Below are 20161 nucleotides of genomic sequence, written 5' to 3' on the forward strand. Positions count from 1 at the left end.
TCAGCACTTGTGTGCTCCCACCCTACCCTTGAAGAGGAAGTCCAGATGGAATGGTGTTGTAGCCATCACCGTTAATGAGTTCTAGGAAAGCTTTGGTGGTGCCTCAGCGTGAAAGCACAACAATGAGCCCAGCTTGCAAAAATAGATGCTTGCTGTTTGTCTGCTCGAAGGTCTGTTGGAGTTTAGTGGGGAAGTCAGCTCCAGCATTCGAGGAGTCTGAAGTCTTCAGCCCAACATCCAGGGTAATGGACAGCAGAGAGGAAGGTTTGCTTGACTTTTTGGCCTGTTGAGTCTTAACAGGGTCCACAATAGGACTTCCCACTAAGAGTAGATCCTTGGGGCAGTAAAATCATAGAACCGTAGAATCACAGAATGGTTGGGTTGGAAGGGACCTCAAAGCCCCTCAAACCCTACACCCTGCTCTGGGTTGGGTCCCCCCCAACCAGCTCAGCCTTCCCAGGGTCCCCTCCATGGCCTCAGATATCTCCAGGGCTGGGGCACCCACAGCTCTGGGCACCAGTGCCAGGGCCTCACCACCCTCATGGTGAAGATCTCCCCTCCGTGGATTCTTCTCTGAAGAACCTCTGAAGAAGCCTGGTGCGGCTGTGCATCTGTCCCTGGCAGTCCTGAACTGGGCATTTCATGTGCACTCCTGGGGTCTCTGCTGTCGGCCAGGGCTGAACCAGAACACTTTGTGAGGACTCTGTCAGTGCTTCGATGCTGTATGATTTGCATTTTTCTTCAGGGCTGAATCCTGTACCTAACTCTGGGCAGACGTGGGGAAGCTGTACCCTGTCTTCTCGGTGGAAAAATATGATTTCTCGCTGGAGGGAAGGATCAGCAAGTGCCCCCATTGCCCCAGATATCCATATCTCAGTGTGTAGCATCATCCCTTCACTCAGTCTCTACTAAGGAATTGGAGACTTTGTTTTGAGCTTCCCTGGTTTGTTTGGCCCAGAGAAGAAGTGAGAAGAGGTTTCATGGTGGCCTGCAGCCCCTCATGGCCCTATAGCTCCTCATGGCCCTACAGCTCTTTATGTCCCTACAGCTTCCTCACAGATTAACTTTCTCCACAGTCCCTGATGTTTCTTCCAGAAGACCCATTCTCTTAGTTGGTGTAAGGTGACTTTTACTCAGTCCCACATAGCCAGGGGTGTCCTAGGCTCATAAAATTCCATTAAAAATACTCTATTTCTATGGAAATCCCTGTGCCAAATTCCCCTTTGGATGCTGATGAGGCTTGTGCATTCACCCAGGTGCTTTCCAGGTCCTCACATTGGGTGGAGAGCTGAGAATCTCAGGAAAACTGCCACAAAATACCGTGGGATTGTTTGGCACTTGTGGTCATGGAAATAAAAGTTGCAAATGGAGCCTTTGAATTTTCCAAAGCAAATAGAAAAGAACCCGATGTGCTTCTGAGCAGTGCTCCTTCTGGCAGCTCTTGAGCTCAGAGCTGAAGGCGTTGCTAGTGGAGCGCTCACCCTTTGGCTTTCTGCAGGGGGAAAGAAGGTGGATTGTTTTCCAGCAATGAAATTTCCTATTGAAAAATGGCATGCTTCCTTGTCGTGCTTGTGAATGGGACACCCGCAAAGCTGAGCACATTGCTTCTAATTACAGGCACTGCGAGGCCAAGCGCTGCAGCCAGGCAGGAATGTGTACCTTTTCATATACTCTGAAAAGATAAAAACTGTGTGTTTTTTTTTTCCTTCTCCCCCTTTTTTTTTTTAATTTTTTTTTTTTTTTAAATGTATGTAATGTATTAAAAGCAGGAGCGCATCCAGCTGGGCTCCCTTTGATTTGTTCTCGTGTTAATATTGAAGAGAAATGTGCCTAATCGCAAAAATTAGTCCAACTTGCTAGCAAAAAATTGCTCCCAAGGAATGGTGCTCATTCCTCCCCTTCACATCACCTCCAGGAGTGACCTGAGTTGCTAGAGAAGTGCACTTGGGTTTCCCTGTAATCCAGCTGGCTGGCTGGGCACTTTGAGACAGACTGCACACATCTCCTTGGGAATTCTGTTCTTGGATTTCTGGCTTTTCTCTATTTGTGTCCAAAATTTTCATTTCCTGGGCATGGTTTCCATATGGAAGGAGATTATATCTTAGAATAGAGTCATAGAATGTCTTGGGTTGGGAGGGACCTCAAGCATCATCTAGTTCCAAGATACGTTGGTGTATGAGCTACTGGGCAGGCAGGACCTGTGTCTGACTGTGATGAATGACAGTGGCATCATCAGAAACCAGAAGGGTCTTGGGGACCACGTGCTCAGGGACAGTGGCGAGAAACCTGTGTCATTCCTTTGGTCTGATGGATCGCATGGTGTTCTGCGTCCAGCTATGGGGATTTCCTAGTGCTGTTTCTGTTTTTTTATCCCTGTGGGTATTCCAGTGCCCCCACAAATCCTTCAGCAAGGAGTGGGGAAAATCATCCCTGTTTGCTTGTCATAAGCAAGCATGCTCTGCTAGCTTATTTGGTAACCCTGTTTGGCTGAAGAGAGCCTGGTGGTGGCCATACAAGAGAAGGACTGCCCATTGCAAGGCCATGAAGAAGCAGGCTCCTCCAAGCATCCCAGCAGGAAGGAACTGGGAGGGATGGAATCTGCCATCATTGCCTCTCTGTGGCTCTGTACCCTGGCTAGGCAGTGCAAACGCCCCAAGGTGCAGGGCAGCAGGGATGGCTTTTAGGGCACTGCCACTGTGATGGTGCAGCCCGGGTCTCCGGCTTTGCATCCTGCCATCTGGAGATAGCCAGTCACCATAAGGACCTGGTTCAGCAGCTGGTTTGCATGCACACATGTTCCTCTGTGTGCATTGGGCTGCTGGGTGCTGTGGGATCAGGCTGCCGCTTCCCCACCTTCTTGCTGTGTGCAATCAGAAGTTGTATCACCATCATTATGTGCATTCCTTTGTCACCTCCAGGTCCTGTGCTCACTCACGCAGGAGCCCTGCTCCTCTGCATGCTGCACTGAGACACAGAGCCTACCCAAAGCAAGGCAAGGGGCTGCAAGCATGCAACAAGCAGAGGGGAATGAGAATGTAATGACCCCAAATCTGCTGCAGGAGAAGACCCAGTGCACGCAGTGTAAATGCAAATATTGCATTCATGTCTGTGTAATTGCAAAAGACAGACATTCGGGTGTGTACTTGAGATACAGGAGGTGACTGTTAGGAGTGTGTGAGAAAGGAACACCTGGAGGGACTGAGTTAAGGGCAATTACCCATCCCAGCCCTGGCATTCCTTCATTTTGAAGAGCTACCCTGCATAATTTCCTCACATTATGTATGAGGAATATATATATATATTACATACAGTTAATTGGCAAGTAGTTTGATATGCAAATAAAGAGAAACATTACCAGAGAAAGATGCAAGCTGTGCTTTCTGCTGCCGTGCTCCAACCCTTGCTTTTCTGGGCAGCCTGATCTTCTCAGTGACTCCTTTTCTCCGGTGCCTGAAGATGTGATACCTCTGTCTTTATGTGTTAACTACTTATTTTTTCTACCTAGGATAAAAAAAAAGCAAGGGTAGGGAACCTCCAGGTCGAGAGATCAGGTGTGGGGAGAGATCAGGGGATTATTTTGGGGTGGCATGGAGATGTGTGCCTTGCAGTGGCTCTGCAGTGCCTCTCTGCTCTCAGGGAGGGGTTTCCTACCAGACAGGCAGTTCTTTGTGACCATTAACATTTTCTTTCTGTGGGCAATGGAGCATCTGTAGCAGACTCCACTGAGATGTCACTTCCAGAGCACCGGTGCTACAGGCAGTGGTGTTGAAGGATGTTTTTAATTCAGAAGATTAAGCGTAAGTAGATTAAGGATGGGAGAAAGTGTGGATAGACTCAATACTGTTCTGTCCAAGGGCAATTTGAAGTGTAGACTTCCTCGCTGATGAGGTCAGAGATCACAGCTGGTTGTGTAGGCAGAGGACCGTGAGGCTGGGGACTTGTGGGGTTGGGATCTTGGATGGACCCCACAGCCCAGTAATCACAAAACTGCCTCGAGAAGCAATATGGTCAGCTGGGGGCCTGGTAGAACATCACATAGGTATCATGATGTGTATGGTGAGACAGGCTGGAAAGTCAACAGTGCTACACTCTGAACTTTTCCATGGGTTTAGGGTTTCCTTGCCTTGCTTAATGACATAAAAGCTGCCCGAGTGTGGGTGCTGAGCTCACATCTGCTCTCTCCTCCAGCTTTGAGCTACTCTGCTTGAATTATTCATGGCAGTATGTGCTCTGCCTGCAGCCCCTGCCATGGCAGCTCACCCTGCAGAGCAGGGCACTTCCCCCTCTGAGCAGGGAGCCCGGGCTGTTGGGATGAACTGGGCAGTATTTGTTATTTATGCACTATGATTTGATGGGCTGACCGAGGCACAGAGCGCTATCAGAGCTCTGTATAAAGAGAGAAAACTGCACGCAAACATCTGTAGCTGCTGCTTGACAAGCCCTGCTGTATAAATAATACCGAGGAGCAGCTCTGCAGGGCTGCAGAAGGGCAGATGCCCTTATAAGTCGAGGCAGGAGGAAGGGAGAGGCTGTGCCAAGGCACTGGCTCGGTGCGGTGCTGATGCCACGCACTGCAGGAAGGACTGGGTGATGCTGTGTGAGCTCCTGGACGTGGTTTTCCTGGGATATTGTGTGTTTGACGTGCGTTTGCTTGCTTCTCAGCTCATGTTACTGCAGCTCGGTGTTTGTTTAATCTCTTGTGTGTTGCAGCAGGGAGCAAGGAGCGGGCTCTGCCTCGTCACCAGCACCTGCATGTTTTTTCATGATGATCTGATTCTGCCATGCAAGGAGCTCTGCAGACCGTCCAGAAGGGCACCTGGCAGTCAGGCAGTCAGATGGTGTCCTGCTTGCTTAATTCAGATTATTAGCAAAGGAAACCGTACGCCTGTTGCTCCATCATTAATTTCATCCCAGTGCATCGAGACAACCCAGTCTGCACTTTGGGGTGAGGGCTGTGGTGCTGCAGGGTCCCATCCCCAGATGGAGCTCTGACTGGTGCTCAGCAGGGAGCATTTTTCTTTTGCGTTTGCAAAAGGCAGAAAAATGGCATGTGGGCTCCTCGGCTCCCCATCCCAGCACACGCAATCTGGGCACTCTGCTTTGGGTGAAGAAAGCTCAGTTTAGGGCACCTCTTTTGTGCAGCACCCCAAGGGGGACTGGTGCCTTGCCCTCACCTACAGCACTGCGGGAACACAGTGTAAGTCTGCTCGAACTTACCATCATGCCTCTCTGCATGATGGAAAGAAGGTTTTCTATTAAACCTCAGGGAAATAACCGTCCTTGTTAATGAGCGCGGAAGTAATGAGCCACAGCGGGGTGACTGGAGAGATTTGGGCCATCGCTCTGGAAGATTGCATTGTTTCTTTAAATTAGAGAAATAATTTAAGCAAACAAACGAACAAAGAATTTCTGGAAATGAAAGCAGGGTACAGCCGGGATGATTTGCTCTCTTCTGTTTAATGGGTGCAGTGCCGTGAACAATTGCACTGCTGACCTCAGAAATCTATCCATGGTAACTGGTCACGGGAGAGAAACATAGACAGCCTGCCACCAACTTGGGATTCAAGTTAGATTTTCTGTTTTTCCATGGTCTTGGGCCAGTCAGGGACTTTCCATGAGCAGCACCCGGGACAGAAATCCCCTTCTGCTGTGTTGCAGCCAACATCACTGAACAATGACGGGTCTGAGCCTGCTTTGGGGCTGGCTGTGGCGTCAGTGGGTTTGATCCCAGCTCTGCTGGGATGTGGACCAGGCTGGAAACAGATGGGGCCGACCATGGGACTGCGAATGGGCGCTATGGCAAATGTAGGAGATGCTATAAGGATGGCTCTATCTGCACATGCCTGCCCAGGGGTGCTTGCACGGCCACGTGTTCAGTCCTGGGTTAGTTTGGGATCCGTTCAAGATCTGCATGGGGATGTCCCATGATCTGAGTCCTACAAGGGGACATCAAGGCACTGCCAGGCTGGAGCTCGTCTAGATGTAAATAACAAAAATACTGAGGCCTTGCTCATCTGTTCCTCAAAAGACATTTTTGGAAGGGTTCACTGTGCTTTTGTTCTTCCAATAGGCAAGTGAGGAGAGAGCATTGTTTTCTTCCCCTCATCCATTCCCCTTATAGGGAAAGAAGGAGGACTTGGCCACCCCAAGCCATGTGTCCCAGGGGACCTCGGAAAACAAAGGGCTGTGTGGACAAAAGTGCCGTCATCCTGTTCTGTACAGGACTGTGGGACCAGCACATGGGGTTGGGATGGGTTTTTAAAACTATAGTACAGCTTGTTTTACAAAAGATGACTGTCCTGAGCCCAACTGGTCTTGTTTTATCCAGGCTCCACGGCTGATCCTGCTGAGAGCCCCTGAGATACAGAACTCTATGGGAACTGAGACCACTTGACTGCATTCAGCACCTTTCAGGAGCAGCCCTAGGTAACTATTCTCATTCTCTGCATGGACTGTGAGTGAAATTGGTTCTGAGTTCTGCAGACAAGCCGCAGTGATATTTCTTGTTGTCCATTCCATGGATCTATTAACCCGTTCTGCTCAGGTCACCCGCTATACTCTGTGACAAATCAATGCCTTCCTTACCCCCACACTGAGCTGCTTTGCACCTCCTGACTTCAGCCCAACAGTGCTTCGTTTTTCCAGGTCTCCACGGGGGTGGTGGTGCCACGTGGGCACCAACAGGCCCAGGTGGCTGGACGGAAGCAGCAGGACTGGGGACAGGCTGGGGTTGGACTCGATGGTCTTAGAGCTCATTTCCAACCTTAATGATTCCGTGATTCTATGCTTTATTCTAATCCCAATGGGATTGTTCTTGTGCTGCACCACAGACATGAACTCTCCTTCTTTGCCCAGAGGCTGGATGGAGCAGAGTTGCTGGAAGCCAGGTGCCAAACTTTCCTGGCGACGTGGATTTTCATTCCCCTAAATGCCGTCACTCTGTAGATCAGTGACCTGACTCTACGATAATAACCAGTGCTCCAAAGAAATCACAACTGCATCACCTCCCTCCCAAAAAATCAAAGAAATCTCCTTTACCTCCAGGGAGGGAATTTCTCGATCACCATTCTGGCAGTGGTAGACGGCTCTTCTGCTGAGGAGGTTTGAATTCAACTTGCAGAAAGCTGGAAAAATAATTACAGGATTTTTTGTGGGTTTTTTTTGTGTGTGTGTGTGTGGTTTTTTTTTCCACTCCTATCTCAAGTAAACAAAGGCTGAAAATTGTGGAATCATAGAAATCCTAGTGTTGGCTTGGGTTGGAAGAGACTTTAAGGATCATAGAATGATAGAATCACAGAATGGCTAAGTAGGAAGGGATGCTAAAGCTACCCAGCCCCACCTCCCATCAAATCCAGCTGTGCAGTGCCCCATCCTACTCAGCTTGCTCCAAGGTAGACAAATGGAAACTAAAGAGCTAAACTGTGCCCTGTTCTACATCCTGGTGTGGTTTCACTGGTGCCATGAGACCGTGCATGAAGCCATGGGTAGGGTTTGCTTCGAGCTTCCTTCTTCCCAAAGCTCGGGATGTGAGCTTGAAAAGCACAGTTCTGACAGCCGAGTTTGAAGAGAACTGAGTGAGAGTGAAGCCAGCAGGATGCTGTGGATGTTACTCTGAAACACTGAGGATGAATGATTTCCTGTAGGGCTGGCTTCCTGAGCAAGCTTATATCCCTTATTAAATTCTGCGTGCCAATAAAAGTATCAGCTGGCAGAGGGTTATAATTTTTAACCCTGTCTGTAGGGTTCCGCCACAAAAAGCTGGTTAATAAAAGCTAGCAAGCTGACCCCCAGATCTCACCATCATCTTTTATTGCCGGCATGGCAGTGGGGTGAGGGCAGCCCCCATTCCATGGGCTCTGGGCACCCCGTGGCACAGAGCCACATTCTCTGTGCTGCCTTGTTGGTGACATTTTCGGGACCCAAGCCTGAGGACTTTGACTGGGCGGTTTCCTGTTTGGACAATCTCCATCTCAAATACTCTATATATGGCATTGTGAGGAGAATAAAGAAATAATAACCCTTAACTCTTGGAAATTATGGGGAGCTCAGCTTGAGTTTCCAATGAGGAGGGGAATGATGTGCATTGAAAAAAGGCTCAGGAAGTGAAAGGGAAGAAAAAGGAGAAATGTGTTCATCCTAAGACTGCAGAAGGGTATTTTTGGGGTATTTTTCCCATCCTTTCTGCATTTGTGGGGATGAGGAGCTTTCCCAGTGCCTCAACTCAGTGTTTAAACTGCTGCTGTCAAAGCTTTGAGAGTAACTAAAACAAAATGTCACAGGTCGAATGGATCCTGTCCAGTTGCTCAGTTTATTAGGAGCGCAGTGTAAATCCTGGGGAAGGAAATAAATGGGCAAACATCCACCACCCCTGCTCTGCATCCCAAATGGGCATCCTAAAGGGCGTCCCAAATGGGCATCCCAAAGCACTTCCCAAATGAGCATCCCAAATGGGCATCCCAGGGAGCATCCCAAAGGGCATCCCAAATGGGCATCTCAAAGGGTATCCCAGATGGGCTAAAGCATGTCCCAGGTGGGCATCCCAAATGGGCATTCCAAATAGCACCCTGAAGGGATATCCCAAATGGGTATCTTAGTGCATGTCCACAGCACTCCTCTCCCCATCAACTGTCCATGCCGACGCTGCTCTCACACCAGGTTATTCTTCAATTTGTTGTAATCTGGAAATAAAGGAAGAGAAACAAAAATGTTCTGGGAGTGAAGTGCCAAGCCAAAAGCACTGAATTATTATTATCTGGATAATGGATTTATGCTCTTAAACAACTAATAAGACAAAATAAAGATGTTTGCAGGATCAGCCTGGGATCATCCTTGAGATACAGAACTCCCTGTGTAAGCTGGTATCACTTTTATTATTATTACTATTATTACTATTATTATTATTATTATTGTTATTCTTTTAATAACAATAATATTTCCCCCGTGAAGCCGTACGTGAGAGTATTATTTGTGTAAGAACTGGGAATGAACGCAGAATGATCAGTGTATCTTTTAAAAGCACTTTACAAGTCGCTCGGCATTGGAAAAGGTACAGCGATCCATCAGAGTGAGGCTTGGGGATGAAATAATTAGAAATCACACAGCCGTGGCAAAAGAAGATTAGTGCTAAAATTAGAAGCCATAAAGTTGTTTTTGGATGGTGCTGGAATCCAGGCAGTCTGATTGTAGTGTTCCTTAGGAAGATGTGAGGTGAGAGGTTTGTGGATGGTTTGCATTTGGCTGCATTAGGTGCAAGTGTTACAGCTGATGCTTGGTGGGATGTGCTGGGAAATAGTTTCCAGGGTGATCCTTAGGGAATGGAAGAGAATCAACATGTGAGCAGGAGCAGCAGCAGCCTTTAGAGGAGGTGGGTCTGCTGCTGGGCTCTTCCTTATGCTCCCCAAGGATGGGGGTGCCATGAGGGTGCTCCTCCTTCGGCTCCAGAACACCAGTGTCCAAACGTTGCACCTGGGTGGGATGGGTGTGCATAGTGGGTACCGTGGTGCAATGTCAGAAGGAGCTCCCTGTGTGCCAGGAATGTCCTCTATCTGTCCTGTAGGATGGATTGCATCTCAGAAGCAGGGCCTGTGTGTATTCCCAGCTGCACAGCTGCAGGTGGAAGTGAAGTTTTTCTGTGCTGCATTGATTAACACCTGTGGCAATTGGGCCCAGGTGTGCAGGCAGGTGGGATGGAGCTTGCCAAGGTCACCTGCTAACCCTGGCCCGAGACAAAGAAATTCTTAATACAAATGGGGCATTAATCTCTTAAAATAAATGGAGACCTGTTGGGAATTTGAGTTCTAAATGGATCTGCTCTGCTAAGTGTGCCAGCAGAAGGCAAATAACATGGGGCCGTAGGGCATGAAGCATCTCTGGTCTTTGCAGAGCACCATTCCTTTCCAGAGGAACCACAACTTGTTGTGTCTTGTAACACAAGAGCTAGAAAAAATCCTGAAATTGTTGGGCAGAGGCCCTAAATAGCAGGAAGTGCTTTTTCATCAAAGGTGTAACTAAAGCAAGGGACTCTCTGCCCACAGGATGTTGCGGATGCCAAAAGTAAAAGTGGCTCCAAGAAGTGATGTGAGAAACTTGAGGGCTAAGCATCCATTGAGGGCTCTTAGCATGGTGCTGCGCATGGGCTTCCCCCTAAATCCGAGCAAGAATCCCAGTAGAGATCCAGGAGGATACGAGGTAGCACCACCCAGATAAAGGCCAACAGTTGGGTTCTTGTGCTGTGTCATGGAGAGAGAGGAGTTTCTGGGTGAGAAGCCTGAGCTCTGTGGGATGTGCTGCCTAAATACAGAACGACCCGGTGAAGCTGAAGGCATTTAGAGGTTTCCTGCTGGCCCTGATGTGCCACCCCATGCAACCACAGCACAGTGCAGGAATGCAGGACAGCTCCCAGCCAAGGCTATGGAGCCCAGCATCAGAGCCTTGGGAAAGTCCAGCAGCAGGACTTTACTAATTCAAACTAATGCCTCTGAAATACTGAATGGTGGGAACAATTGGGTACCAACAAAAGACAAAGGGTGTCTATTTATTGTGATATTAAACAGAGCTGTATGTGATCTGATGGAGCAGCTTTCATATTCAGTGCATTTCAAAGCACTTTGCAGAGTAAGGAGCAGAATGGAGCCTATGGGACAGTCACTATGTGCCTGACAATAGCCAGAGATGTTGGCCAGGATGCTAGGGTGATCTGCACTCTCCTTTTTTCTCTCTCCCGTGAGTGTTTGGACAGGAAGCGGTTGGACAAGAACTGGCTGCAATTATTCATTATCCCAGTGCTTCGTGGCTGGGATCTGTGACCCCGTATTTGGGGAAATTGGAGTTAAATAGGAATTTTTTTGGTTCTCCAAAACATAAGCCATTGGGATAATTCAGCCTCCCTAAAGCTCAGTAGTATCAGCAGCTGGTCTTGCTTTGGCTTTGCCAGGTCCTAGGAATCTACAAAGGTCCTTTCCTTGGAGATATGCTCTCTTGACTGGCTCAGTTTCCCTGCACTTCTTTATGTTTGGGGAAATGGGGGTGGGGAAACATCTTGTCACCCACATGAAAATCCCTCAGTGCAGCTGGGCATGGACCTCTCAGCTAATGGTCTGCTCCACTCCTCCTGTGGTCACAGCTTCTCGAAGGCCTACATGTGACTTCAGCTCTGTAATTTTAGTGAAGCCAGAATAGCATTGCCACAGCTGCAGGAGCAGATCTTATCTTCTAAAACCATTTCTGTGGCTGGGAAATGTTTCTTGTGCCTTGCAAAGGGAGTAAGAGGTTAATTTCTTTTTTTTTTTTTTTTTTTCTTTTTTGGAAAAGAGGAAGCAAATGTACCTACCCCACCCTAGCACAAATCTGTCAGCCTAGGGCTGGGAGAAGGAAGCAGCCGGGGGAGGGATGGGCTGGGGGCATGGGTGGGGGCTTGGCTGGCTGCCCGTGGGCTGCTGCACTATGCTATATTTGGAGCCTGGGCTGCAATGTTCGCTGCATATCCCTGGACAGTTGTGATGAGTTATCCCTTCAAGGGGATAGAGTGAAAAAAAACAACAAACATAAGATATGCAGCAAAGCCTGGTTTAGGGTTGGAGATTGAGCTCTTGTGAGGATGGAAACCTCCTACCTTGATTCTTGTCATCTGGGTCCTTTATCACGCCGGCTCCCTCCTGACCAAGAGGGCCAAATGGCTGCAGCCTAGGTTGGCATCGTGTTGGTGTTGCAGTGGCATTCAACTGACGCTGAGTTGGCAATGGATTGGCATTCGGTTGGCGTTGGGTTGATGTTGAGTTGGCATAGAGCAGGTATTGGGTTGGCATTGGGTTGTCACTGTATTAACATTGGATTGGCATTGAGTTGGCATTGGGTTGATGTTGAGCTGGCATTGTGCAGGTATTGGGTTGGCATTGGGTTGACACTGTATTGGCATTGGGTTGGTATTGTATAGACATTGGATTGGCATTGGGTTCGCATTGGGTTGACGTTGCATTGGCAGTGGGTTGGCATTGGGTTGACACTGTATTGGCATTGGGTTGGCATTGTATGGACATTGGATTGGCATTGAGTTGGCATTAGATTGGCATTGAGTTGGCATTGTGTTGGCACTGCATTGGCTGCATCTCCTCATTCCCATGAAGAAAGGAAAATGGGAGGCAGACAGGGATGCCCTTTGAAGTCTGGGTTCCCCTGGCTGTTTCCTTTCTACTGAGCTCAGACTGATGTAGATGCAGGCTGATGTCATCACTGGACTTCCTGCTGCAGGAAACCTGGTGACCGCACTCTGAAGGTGGTCAGGACTGAAGGTAATGGTGATGTTGTCCTTGTTGTGTTTGTGTGAGATGGATTTGCACCCTCACACCCTTCACCAGGAGATGCTGGTGTGGCAGGCATAGGAAAGAATATGCTAGGGATGGAAGATATGGATGTGCAGTCCCAAAGCTTTCTCTTGGAGAGCATCTCATGGGGCTCTGCTGACCCACTGTGCCTCTCCCCACCTTGACCACTGTGGGAATGAGCTTCACCACGTCATTCCCTCCCCCTGCACTCTCTGCCCCCATTGCAGACATATTTGTTTAAGTGGCTTTCATTAACTCGCATTTCCCCACGTGAAGGTTTGGTCTCTGTCCTTCTGCAGTTGTCCCTGCCATGCAGCACTTTCCCTGCAGACCTCCCTTCACTCATGCCACGTTTTCCCCTGCTCTGTGGAATTGTTTTAACATGCTGTAAGGAAATGGTTTCCATGTGAGCCTCATTCAACACACTCCATTGATTATTAGGTGTGATTTCCCTGATCCCTGCCTGTATCTGCAAGTGAGCCAGAGGGGTGTAGTGATGGCTTGGATTTATCTCCCCCAGTGACAAGAGAGATAACTCCGGAGTGGCGTGGACTACAGGTGTTATCATTTGGGTGTCTCCTCAAGAGTGAAGGTTAATGTCTTGCCACTACTGATCCATCACTGCATTATCTGGAGGATTTATATCTCTTCTTGTGCCTTTCCAGCAGCAGTGCTTTCTCTTTGCTGGGGCTGAGATCTATGTATCTGCTGGCCAGTGCCAGCGAGCCCTTGCTCTCTGGATTCCATGTGTTGTGTTGTATTGGGAATCATTTCTGCTTGCTGCTCCACAGCTTCACCCTTACCTAGCAGAGGAGTGTGGGATGGATGGAGATGAGCCAGCAGACAGACCCCTGCTCAAGGAGGGGTTGTGCATTTACAAAGCCCCCATGTCCATGACTGCTGCATCCAGTTGGAGGCAGAAAGCTCCTGCTCATTTTTTGGGCTTCTTTTGTCTCTAAGGTTGCCCGGCTCTGTTCAGACAGAGTTTTCTGGGCTGGCTTGAGAGCTGGGACCGTGCAAACCCATCCATTACTGCTTGACTCACCAGAAGTGCACATGCACTGGGCAGAGGGAGGCAAGGTAAGACAAGCCCTGATCCCGTCTGCCAAAAAATCCACCCAAAAATGAGAGTAGCAGTAGCAGGGAGCAAGGAGAGGCTCTCATTTGGAAATTAAACCTCTTTTTTTTTTTTTTTTTTTTCCTCCAAAAAGCAATACATCCATCAAATTAAAATAAAAGGGCAAGTAACACGAGTGACAGTTGTATAGTATCAGATAACACCACATCCTGAATTCCAGTGGGATAGGAAATACGGAGCAGAAATCACTCAGGTGCTCTTAGATAGCGATAAGGAAGGCAATTCCCATTTACAGGCAGAAATAAAATAAGCCCTGATAAACCCTTCGCAACTCGATGGATTAGGGCTCTGCCTGTGCAAATTCATTATGGGCATGCAAAAGAATGGAGAGCTAAACTGACTGCAAACATTTATCCGGGAAGAGCTGATTCACCCAGAATAGATTTCTTTCCAGGGGGAAAGAGGGATCTGCTGGCAAGCTGTGTCCCTGCTTGTCACTTGTTATGCAAAGAAGCCTCTCCCTTTTGTAAATCAGGAATGGTGGGTTAATGCTGAATCCTACTCCAGCAGCACCAGAGTCCTTTGCACTTGGTGTAGGGGGTGCTGATGACTTCAGGAGGACTTCTGGTAGGACCACTGCCAGTGCTCGTTATTGAGGAGATTGCCATTTGCTCTGATGTTTTCGGAGCCCTTTTCATTTATTTTCGTTTATTTTCATATTTTCATTATTTCATATTACTCATTATGTTCTGCTTTATTTGCTCTGTCTCTGTAGGAGTGACTTTGTACTTGGGTCCCATGGCATGTTCTGCTCTCTCTTTATCTCCAGCTCAGGTCCTTTGGCCCATTGGGAGCTACCAGCATGGCTTGGTGATACAGCAACCCGAGTTCCAGCCTATAGCTGTCTGGAATGGTTGCAGGTGACTGTAGAAGTGCTTCCAGTGATGTGCAGGGACTGGAATGCCATCTAACACCTTTTGTTCTGGCAGTTAAGTCAGTCAGCTTGCTAATTTTGGACACAGAGATGGTAGGAACCTTGAAGAGTGAAGGAAACCTTGGTATTCCCTTCCCTGGTGTTGAGCTAATGTTAAATAAATAAAAAACAAAAACAAAAAAACCATGAAGAATCCACGCGTAAAAACCTCAGCTGAAATGCTGTCTATTAGTTTTGTCCCTGAAAAGGAGGTTTTGGTTTTCCAGTCCTGTGTTTCGAAAAGGCTCCTTAGGAAGCAAAGCACTGGAGGTGAAAACCCAACCCTACAGCCCCAAAAACCTCCCATCACTGAGGAGGGCTGTGAGCGCTTCGGGTTGGATTCCCCCACTGAAGGATGCAGAAGAGATGTTGTACATCTCCATAAGTGGGTTGTAGGACACAGAAACTGCTCTGGGCTGTAGGAAAGCATGTTCACAGCACTTTCCTTACTGCTCAATGCCAGGTTTTCTCATTACCTTCCCCACAACAGCCAGTGGAGGTGCTGGCACTGATTCTGGTTCTGAGGGTCTTAGCATTGCCTTGCTGTCTCTTGCCTTTAGGAGTCCATCCAGGGATGATAACCTCTGTACGGGACCACTCAGCATCTGCTGCTGCCCAGAGGGAAGGAGAGCCACGTTCCCACTGGCCATTACAATCGTCCCCCACTTTTTTCAGGAGCATTTTGTGTCTGTTTTTCCCTCTGCACTTCTGCAGTGCTGGGCTCTTGTAGCGCTCCAGAGTGATTCTGCTAATGGGATCTGACCTGATGGCTTTGCATATTTTAAGTAAATTAAACACAGCTGCTCGGAAAATCCAGTAACCTTAACAGCACCACGGCTCCGTTGTCTGCATTGTAATTATGGCGGCAACTGCCTGGAAGTTCTACTTTCTGGTTTATTTTTAAATAACTTCTGAGCTACTCTTTGATCAGCTTCTCCATCCCGAAGACCTTCCTGTCCACTGCCTGGGGTTAACCCTTACACCTCAGGCTCCTTTTTCAGGCTATCTCATGTACAATTGCAAAAATGATGCACTGCAGATGTTCGCAGCTCCTGTCTCGATACGTGCTGCCTTTTTGAGCTGGAGGGGATCCTGGGGGAGAATTTTAAGGCAGAGCTTATGGGCTGTGTGTATGATGCAGACATCCAAAGAGCTTGCATCTTGAAACGGGCCACTTTCTCTATGGCTTAAACCAAAATCTTCAGTACTTCCTCAAAAGGGTGGGGTTTATGTCACAGCAACAGCAGGAGGAGTTGGTTTTATGGTTTTATGTAGGAGCAAAGCTGGGAGCATCATTAGTTGTCCCTCATCTACCCAGGAGTGGATGATCAGCACACTCTCTCCCTTCATTAAAAACTCACACCATCTTCACTACAGGTTCTGCATGAGATGGAGCAAGCCCAGACTCATGGAAACAACTCAGGCTTTTTCACTAGAGCTTGCAAAGAGCTCGAGGAGCTGTATTTTAAATGTGTCCCACCACACATCACAGAGCTCAAGGTCTCCATCTGCACTCGAGGCCACATCGTGTTTGCTTCTGGCTACCCCACGTTGTGCCAGAAATGAGAGCTGGTGCATGGCAGCTCCGAGGGCACTCCTAACAAAGCTGCCTGCCAGCTTGTTTGCAGCCTGGTTCCTTGTCCATCCAGCTGGCTGGGGCTGGCAGCAGTCTGCTCTGCTCCCCATCTGCTGTCTGCAGCGAGGCGGCGGTGGCAGAGCCGCCCATTGGATCTGAGCAAAAGCTCTGAGTGCGTGTGATTGGGGCTGTAAAGTTTATGAGATTCTGTGCTTTATGGTAAATTTTAAATGGGCTTTGCAATCCAGGGTACATTAGAGTTTTTAAGGGAAAGTCAGTGTGATGTGTTGCAGAGCACAAGGTGGTAATTTCCCCTCTTATATTGATGCTATCAACAGTAAAAATGAAGCAGCTGCTTCTCAGAGGATTGGATTTTTAATGCATTCGATTTATATTATCTGTAGACTGTTATTTATTACATGGGGCTTTTCCCCCTTCTGTTTCTCCTGCTGGCTTCTGCTTTCCCTCTATTATTATAGCAATGCAGCGTGATCCTATCTCACACTTTCCATCTGCAGATCCCACAGCCCTTTCCTAACATGGCCAACTCCATTATTTCCATTTTTTTTTACCCAGGACAAGGAGAAAAGCCATCATTCCATCGCTGTCAGGAACCTCTGGCTCTTAGGCTGGGCTGGGAGGACAGCACTCGTATTTGTAACAGATGACCTTCTGTTGCAGTCAGTGGATGCTTGGTCAGTGCAGAGCCTGGAGGGTGTTTGACCCTGAAGGAGGTGTTGATATGGCTCTGCAGACATTAAGAACTGCGCTGACTCCATATCCATCAACTGCAGTAAGAGCTGAGGCAGCCAGCACTCATGTAGGTCATGATTCAGCTGCTAGACATGTATCTAGCTTTACCCTCAGGCACACTGCGTGGCTGCCTGCTGATAGTGAGCAGACATGCAGGTCCAAGGCCATACCTGTCAAAACTACACACAGGTCTTGGATAGCTGAGGAAGTCTAACATGGCGATGGGAACCTGTATTTCATCAACTAAATCCAGCACTTCCATTTGAGCTGGGTGAAGCAGTGGCTGGATGGCTGGGCCCAAAGAGTCGTGGTCAATGGAGTTGGATCTAGTTGGCGGCCGGTCACAAGCGCTGTCCCCCAAGTGCTGGGGCCACTTCTGTTTAACATCTTCGTGATGAGAGGATTGAGTGCACCCTCAGTAAGTTGGCAGACGACAACAAGCTGGGAGGGAGTGTTGATCTGCCAGAGGGGAGAAGGGCACTGCAGAGGGACCTGGGCAGACTGGATCGATGGGCCAAGGTTAACGGCATGAGTTTCAATAGGGCCAAGTGTCGGGTCCTGCATTTTGGTCACAACAACCCCAGGCAACCCTACAGGCTTGGGGAGGTGTGGCTGGAAAGCTGCCCGATGGAAAGGGACCTTGGTGTTCTGATGGACAGTGGGCTGAACGAGAGCCAGCAGTGTGCCCTGGTGGCCAAGAAGGCCGATGGCATCCTGGCTTGGATCAGGAATGGTGTGGTGAGCAGGACCAGGGAAGTCATCCTGCCCTGTACTCGGCATTGGTGAGGCCTCACCTCGAGCGCTGTGTTCAGTTTGGGGCACCTCAGTACAGAAAGGATGTGGAGGTACTGGAGCAGGTCCAGAGAAGGGCAACGAGGCTGGTGAAGGGCTGGAAAATCAGCCTTACGAGGAGAGGCTGAGGGAGCTGGGGCTGTTTAGTCTGGGGCAGAGGCGGCTGAGGGGAGACCTTACTGCTCTCTTCCAGTACCTGAAAGGTGCTTACAGTGAGAGCGGGGTAGGTCTCTTCTCACTGGTGACAGGTGACAAGACGAGGTGACAAATGGCCTCCAGTTGCGCCAAGGTAAGTTTAGGTTGGACGTTGGGAAACACTTCTTTACAGAAAGGGTGGTTAAACATTGGAATAGGCTCCCCAGGGAGGTGGTTGAGTCACCGTCCCTGGATGTGTTTAAGAGCCGTTTGGATGTGGTGCTCGGAGATCTGATTTAGCAGAGGGTTGTTAGAGTTAGGGTTCTATGGGTAGGCTGTGGTTGGACCTGATGATCCTTGAGATCCCTTCCAACCTGAGTAATTCTATGATTCTATGATTCACCCTAGCTCAGAGGTCGTAATCTGGAGTGAATCCCACCCAGCAGGTCAGGGACTGGTGCAGGTTTCATAGAACCATTAAGAGTGAAAAAGACCACTGAGATCAAGTCCAACACCAACCCAATCCCACCATACCTGCTCATAGAATCACTGAGGTTGGAAAAGAGCACCAAGACCATCAAGTCCAACCCCAACTCATCCCCACCATGCCCACTCATTAAGATTAGAAAAGATCTCCAGGATCATCAAGTCCAAGAATTAAAGCCATCCCCTAGGATGACCACTTGACATGCTCCCCATGAAGACCATCTTGACTGTAGGCTGTTCCCATGGCTCGTGCTGCTGGCTGTTGCCCCACAGATGGGATAAATTCAAGTTGCTGGCTTGTCAGGGCTGAAGCATGATTCCACTCGCTAGGGTCCAACCTCAAGAGCAGAGCTCAGGGTTGTGTTTCCTCCAGACATGTCCCCATCACCAGGCTGCTCAGAAATGGTCCTTCCCAGCTCAGTAATTCGCCCCACCCCAGAATGGAGAGATCATTGTGCTAAGACTCCCCTACCAGCATGCATGGTGAGGAGCAGACTCACCAGTGAGCTGATGTGGCGTTTTGGTGATGTGTTCCAGGAAGGCTGTTAGAAACATGGTGTCATGCCCAGGATGGTGTATTTGGTTCCTCTAGAAACCGTGCCAAGAAGCCAGAATGGAACTTGTGACTGCAAGGAAAGCTGCAGGAAGCCTGTTTGCTGGGCAGCTTTTCATATCACATGCATTTGGCAATGAGGGAAGCCTAGGCTGCTCCCAGCAGTGCTCTGTCCAATTTGGTAAATGCCACAAGGGCACCACAGTAGACATTAGAGCTGAAGCCCAGCGTTGCCGAAGGGAAATGTGTTGCCAGAGCCTGCCCTGAGGTGGTCAGGGCATCCATCAGCCTCCACGGAGCTGGGCCATCCCTGATGCTCTCAGGCAGGAAGCCAGAGCACTGCAGGTATTTGCAGCCTTCCTTGGGAATGCTGCCCAAAATAAATACGGCGGCACTCATCCACGGCGACAGTGACCTGCACTGAGCTCTTTGCCCCCTTGCTGATCACTTTGGGCTGTTCGGCAGAAAATGAGTCATTAGTCATCAGTGGTGGTGGTTACTCATCAGCTAATGATCTAACCTTGGGCCGAGGGTAAGGAAGGAGGTCACAGCGAAGGTGGGAGCAGCTGGGTGCTTTCAAAGCAGATGGACTCGTTAGCTGCTGATAAGGCCTTTTCTGGGACTGGTCATGGCCCTGCAGCCCACATTGTTGTGGTCACCGGGCCATCTGCAGCATGTTATGAGAGTCACTTGTGTTCTCTGCTTTGTTTGCTGCCTAAATATCCTCGTATTGACAGCCTGAGCTGCATGACAAGGAGGAGTGCCGCCTGTTGCAAAGATAATTGCTTGTGGCTTTTCTCTGCTCCTTGAATGCATGCACCCTGCAATTATCTTCCCCATTATTAAATTGGTCTGAATGGTCAGAGCCCCTGGATCCCATGTCCTGGCACAAACCTCCAAATATTGAGCTGATTTGGAAAATGTCGTTAGTGCTTTCCTATGAGTGATAAACCCAAAAAGGCTCAGGGTAGATACAACTTCAGCCTTAAAGAAAGAGGATCATAGAATCGTTAAGGTTGGAGAAGACCAATAAAATCCCCGGGTCTAAACCCGCCTGTACCATGCCCACCGACCATGTCCCCAAGTGCCAAGTCTCCATGGTTCTTGAACGCCTCCAAGGATGGGGACTCCATCACCTCCCTGGGCAGCCTGTGCCACTGCATCACTGCTCTCAGAGAATCAGTTTTTCCCAACGTCCAGCCTGAACCTCCCCTGGCACAACCTGAGGCTATGAGGATTCCCATTCTCTTGCCTATGTCATGAGACCCTGCCCCAGTAAACTTGTGCTGGGGCTGCCTGGAGAAGATGAAGTGCTCGAGGCATGGAGCCAGCTTGGAGCTGCTCGGGGACCTGGGGAAGCTGAGCCCAGCTGACCCGTGATAACACATGTCTCTGAGCATTTGTGTCACTCTTCTCATGTAAAATTTACCAAGTGGGAACGCACAGCATTTGCTCTGCCCTTGTCAAACACGGCAAATCCAGAGGTTGCACAAAA

The 20161-nt window shown here is 49.0% G+C and overlaps 1 protein-coding gene across 1 annotated transcript in view; it reads left to right on the forward strand.

Annotated features, from left to right (window-relative positions):
• Positions 1 to 20161, forward strand: part of ZBTB7C (zinc finger and BTB domain containing 7C) — a 106192-nt gene that overhangs the window by 30456 nt on the left and 55575 nt on the right. Inside the window, exon 2 of the mRNA XM_085213085.1 lies at positions 6329 to 6426. The gene's annotated coding sequence lies outside the window, so the exon portion shown is untranslated. The remainder of the gene's footprint in view (positions 1 to 6328; positions 6427 to 20161) is intronic.

Source organism: Meleagris gallopavo, chromosome Z (genome assembly GCF_905368555.1).
Source record: "Meleagris gallopavo chromosome Z, MGAL_WU_HG_1.1, whole genome shotgun sequence".
Lineage (NCBI taxonomy): Eukaryota > Metazoa > Chordata > Aves > Galliformes > Phasianidae > Meleagris > Meleagris gallopavo.